The following is a 6,000-nucleotide window of genomic DNA, read 5'->3' on the forward strand; positions in this document are numbered from 1 at the left end:
CTTTTACTACATTCAAAAACACCTAGAAAATAAGTTATTTATGAAACATAGAGCACTCATCAATCCATTTGTCTGAGTTCAAAATTATAGAACTATAGCAAACTCTATTTAGATCAATAATTTAAATCAATTAAATTATAATTATCTTTTTTTTTCTAACTCAGTTTCCATAAGGTTCGTAATTGCACAAGCTTGCCATCCTCTGATCTCGTTAACACATAATTTTCATATTTAACAAGAAACAAAAATTCTAACTCGAAAGATAAACTTAGAAAAACTTGAAGTAGTATATCAAATCCAAACATATAAAGAGAACAACTAATATCAGGTGTTTTAATATCTATTTTAAAAAATGTAGCAAAAAAATGAACAATCCAAGTTGAAAAATAACTTAGTAACCCTTCAAACCTGTTAGTTGCTTCTAATTAAAGGTCAAATAATCATTGATTGAAAAAAAAACAAGTAGAATGACCGGAAAACAACATTAATATAGCTTTGATATGTTCATTGGACAACAAGAACTACAAGGCCGAAATAAGGACTGCAGATGCACAGGATTCCTTTAAGGATGGGGTAGTTCTTTTGGTGATTGGATGCTTAACCGGAAGGGATAAGTTAAAAAGGAAATTCGACCAAGACATTTTTCCTTGCTCCGCAGTACAAGGGTTATTATTTTGTTTTGAATGATGTTTTTAGGTATGTCATATAAAATGAGATTGATACCATCTCAGAAGTGATTAATGGAACTAATGATATGCAGTCAGAGGTTTTGACCCGCGATCCAGGTTGGATCTTTTATCTAATTCAATAAATATACTTGTTATTGCATCCTCTTAAAATATTTTACTATTTCCGTTTTGAATACAGAACCTACTCATGTGTTTGATCCTCCAAATCTCTACCAAGCTGGCTCACCTGCAGAGGAAGTTCAACATGTTGAAGAAAAATCCAATGACTCTTTGGAAGATGGGAGACGAGTTGTTGATGAAAGAGAGATTGTTGTGGAGACGGTTGCTGCTGTACCACAAACTGCAGCTCCTGAAGCATCAAATCCTACTACCCCTAGTGGAATCGATGTATCTGAAACTAATTATGCTGAAGAGAAGGTATAATATCTTGAAGCCTGTCTGAAATAAACTCATTACTTCCAGCTTGTGATGGACACATCTATATGTCAGAAAAAATGGCATAGGGATATTCGTATTTAATTTTTTTTAGCAAATAAAGGAGCACAATAAGTAGATGTTTTTTGAGTTTGATCTAGATGTTGTATTATTTGATCTGCTTGCAATTGTAATGTTCATTCTGCTTCTGACTTTCTCATTGCTGACAGTACCTGCAAGAGCACATTGTCATCTAATTTACTTAAATTTTAAATTTTAATTAAAACTAAAGTAAATCAGATGACTATGTACTCTTACTGGGACCGTAAATAATAATAAAGTCTAAAGCAGAATAAGCATAACAATGCTAGTAAATCAAATAACCCAACATCTAGATCAAACCACATCTACTTATTATGCTACTTCATTTGCTCAAAAATTAAATAGAACATGCCTATTTCATTTTTTTGTCACATATAGATGTGTCCATCACATAATGGAAGTAATGAGTATATTTCAGGCAAGTTTCAAAGAAATTATACACTCATGTTCCGTATCATTAGTTTCAGGTTCATTAATTCCGCCAGGGGCTGTAGTATTTGATGCTTCAAGAGCTGCAGTTTGTGCTACTGCAGCAACCGACTGTTTTACAACCTTTGGGAAGACATTCTGGAAGTATTTGTGGCTACCTAGAATTTGGATTGCCCTTTCTTCTTTCTGAAGTGACGATTGATGCATATGACTTCTTTGGAGAATCCTCTTGGGCAACAGAATTAGCGGATTCTGTATTTGCTGGGTTCTGATCCTCGTTGAAACGAGATTCAATTTCCACAACAATCTATCTTTCATCACCAACATGTCTCCCATCTTCCAAAGAGTCGTTGGGCTTTTACTCAACATGTTGAACTTCTTCTACATGTGACCCAACTTGATTGAGATTTGGAGGATCAACGACATGAGTAGGTTTTGGATTCAATATGAAGATAGTAAAAGATTTTAAGAGAAACCAAGAATAACTACACTTATTGATTTAGAAAAGAGATCCAACTTGGATCAGGGGTCGGAACCTCTAACTTCACACCCTCAGTTTGATTAATCTTTTGCGAGACTGTATCAATCTCATTTTCTTCTACATACCTAAAAACATCACTTAAAACAAAATAACCGTTGTGTTTTGGAGCAAGGAAAAATGTCTGGCCGAATTTCCTTTTTTAACTTGCCTTCACCAAAACAATAACCCCATCCTTAAAGGAATCCTATGTATGTATAGTCTTTATTTCGACCATGTAGTCCTTCTAGTCCAATGAACATATCTAAGTATTGATATTCCTCTCAAACATCAAGAAAAGCAATAAGGTCTTAAATATGCATAATTTACCTATGAGCTAATTAAATTATTTACATATTCTTTTTTAAATTACAAAAATCTGTTATAATTTATGGATTTCGAATACATTACTAGATTTCCTGATACATCAATGGACTTTTGGAAACATAGGTGAGGGTGTATCCGTGAGGGGAGGGATGTATCAGAGAGGGGATATGACATACAAATACATTTGCAGATATCCGGATACATAGATTAGTGGAGTGATGTACTATAGAGGGATCTGATGTATCAAAAAAAAGGAGAGTGATGTATTCGAGAAGAAATTTTGATTTTTTTAAGTGATAGATAATTTTAAAAATTTTGCTAAAATAAGAAGTGTTGTTTTAGGTTATATATCCTTTTAGATTGCTAGATAGTATAGTCAAAACTTCGAAACTTGTTTTTTATGACTGATAAATCTGTGGTTTTGTCTCAAAAGCTCAACGGATACGAGTCACGTTCCATCTTTCTTTACTTAAATACTAAACCCTTTTCACAATAGAGTTTGAGATCGTGACGTGCTTGCACCTCGTGTCCATGTTGTACTACCTTTGCTGTTTATACCAAAGGCATTGAGCGCATAGTTCTCAAAACCAACTTTCCAATGCCACCAACCACAAATATGTTCTATGAAAGCACAACCTAAAAGTTGTTGCATCAAGCTTTCAACCTCACTTTCAAGTTCAAATAGAAAGTATTGTTTGGTGTTAGTAAGTACTACTCCTCTACAACACTCAACTAAGTGCCATTACCAACAAGTACACCTATTACCTACATATGCTATAGCCTATAGGAACATAATTTGCATTATCTTCTTTTACTTTGATAGGTAAATAAGATTAAACTTACAAAATAATTAGTGAAGTTTACAACTTCTATGAACCAATAATTCTTTTGTAAGTTAAGTGTCTTACTCTATCACATTATTCTCGCTCAATCTTTATCGTTATTGTGGTTTTGCACTAAGAGCTCATGCGCTTGTCGTTATTATTGATCTCACAACAGTTCTTTTATTATATTACGTCTTAAACACATATATCTAATTTTATGATTAAAAATGTTAGTTTATTCCATTTGAAATACACACTAAGAGTTGTCTTACCCACTTAGTCTGATCACTAATCAACTCCTGCACGAAAACTAAACACTAATTAGTTGCCTTTTATGTTATGTCTTAAACACATATATCTAATTTTATGATAAAAAAATGTTAGTTTTATTCCAATTAAAATACACACTAAGAGTTGTCTTAACCACTTAGTCTGATCACTAATCAACTCCTGTACGAAAACTAAACACTAATTAGTTGCCTTTCATGTTATGGCACCGTCATCAATAATAACTCATCATTACTACGGAATTTTGAGATTTACATTGCATCATGTGGCACCTCTCATGTATCAACAATTATTTCTTTCCAAAATAATGCATCAATATGCAAAATCTCAACAAGAACATGAGAATTTAATAAACTTTACAAAATCATTAATATATTTTCCCACTCTAACGTTACATTAAATCACATCACAATTGACTATCACAACATTAATTAACATACAATTAAAAAACTTAGATTCTATTTTTTTTCTTTTCTTACAATAATGTAATACAACCTTAACAAAACACCTCTACACTTTCAAAGTAGTTCATAGTAGAGAGATAATTTTTCATTAAGTTTCAAATTTTGTATGTAACATACAAATTTATAAATTGAAATGTCAAAAACGTCATAGCTTTGTTTTTCAACAAAAACCATTTGTATATGTAGGAAGATATTCACAAATGTGACACAATAATAAATTTCACATCTAGTATTATTTATATGTTTCAAGACGTTCAAAAGAATTAAGTCTAAATTATGGATGCTCAAAACACACAAACATGTAACTTCTTAGCATGTTCAATTTAAACACAAATTTATGCATCAAAAGCAACCCAAATATGATTGCTTAGCCACTCAATAAAATTGTTATAAGTTAATGATCTCTAAAGCATTCTATCAAACAATAAGAATTAACAAAACATTCTGTCATCAAATTAATATCATCTATCTCAGCTACTCTAAATATTGTAAAATATGTCATTTTTTAATTATGTCTAGTCGATTAATTGTAATTTTGTTCCTCTAGTAAGATTTTAAAATATTATTGTGTTTATTAGGTTTTGGGGTTCAACCTTGAAAAGTATTTCTATGTTATTGCTCGACTAAAAAAAAATTCATTTCTCATATTATCATGAATATTTTAGAAAAAAGTATTCTTAAAATTGTTGAAAATCTTACTGAAAAATATTATCATGAATATTTTAGAAAATTCTCATAGCTTGAAGTGTGCCTATCAATCTTCTACTGCCAAATACAAGCAAAAGAAACATATATAAGGTGTAAAATATTGGATAAAAAGATCTACCTTCAATGTAATAAATCAATGGAAATAAAGTGACATTTACAATTTAACTTGGAATTGCAGTAAAGAAATGACTCATAATTAATGTATTTGTGTTATAAATAGACAGGGGTTAGGAAACAGGTCAAACAAGACTATTTAGGACATTTAATTATCATCAGTAATACGTTAGAATATTTAACGCATTAAATATTCATCAAAAGTTATAATTAAATGAACCTAGACAAATGTATGAAAATTATTTTTTTAGATCTAAAATATTTTTTTTCAACAATTTTTACATAAAAAAATATATTTAGACAATAAATTAACAATTAGTTAGAATTTCCGTAATTTAAATAAACAAGAACAATCACAAGTTTTTTCTGATTTTTCAGTCAGCACCACAAAATTAGTTTCATTAACCACAACTGAGCTTTAGAGGCAAAAATGTCCAAGTTTTCAAAAATTTGAATTGTTGCTATTACTGGAGATGATTTAGGATTAGTGAATACAATGTATCTAGTATAAATTACACCTAACTTGATATCACGAGATACATGTATATGAATATATCTGAACGCATCAAAATCTAAAAAAATCTGTAGAATCGCAAATTAGAATGTATCTAAATAATTAACTCTTGAGCTAATGGAATTTCTATAATTTTTCTAATAATGTTTGGTTATATTGGACCTTTTTTAAAAAAAAATAACAAATCACAAAATAAATTTCAAGTTTGAACGAGCAGTTTTAATAAGTTTTTCAAGTGAATATTTTTCTAACTAGCAAAGTTTCCACTTTTGTTTTTATCTAAACCTAGCTCGATTTCTAAATAGGGGTACTTTAATGGGATTCTTCATACTCCAGCACTCCCTCCTAAGACCACACATGCAGATTTGCACTCATACAACCCATGTCACGACGTTTTCCTTCCTTACGCTTTATCATATATTATTATAAGAGGGAACCAAAAAGTTTAACAGTTAATTTCAATTTTACCCTTATTATAAACTAAAATGTTATAAAAATACTTAACTATTTAATTTAAATATTAAATTACATTATTTTAATGAAAATGTTAATGACTTTTGCACTTCTTTGAAATAATTCTTAATTAGAACATATAATTTAATTCATTTCC

At 30.2% G+C, this 6,000-nt stretch overlaps 1 pseudogene; it reads right to left on the reverse strand.

Annotated features, from left to right (window-relative positions):
* Positions 1-1,619: 1,619 nt before the first annotated feature.
* LOC107023269 lies at positions 1,620-2,443 on the reverse strand (annotated as a pseudogene).
* Positions 2,444-6,000: the final 3,557 nt, after the last annotated feature.

The sequence above is a fragment of the Solanum pennellii genome, chromosome 1, assembly GCF_001406875.1.
Source record: "Solanum pennellii chromosome 1, SPENNV200".
In the NCBI taxonomy this organism is placed as follows: Eukaryota; Viridiplantae; Streptophyta; class Magnoliopsida; order Solanales; family Solanaceae; genus Solanum; species Solanum pennellii.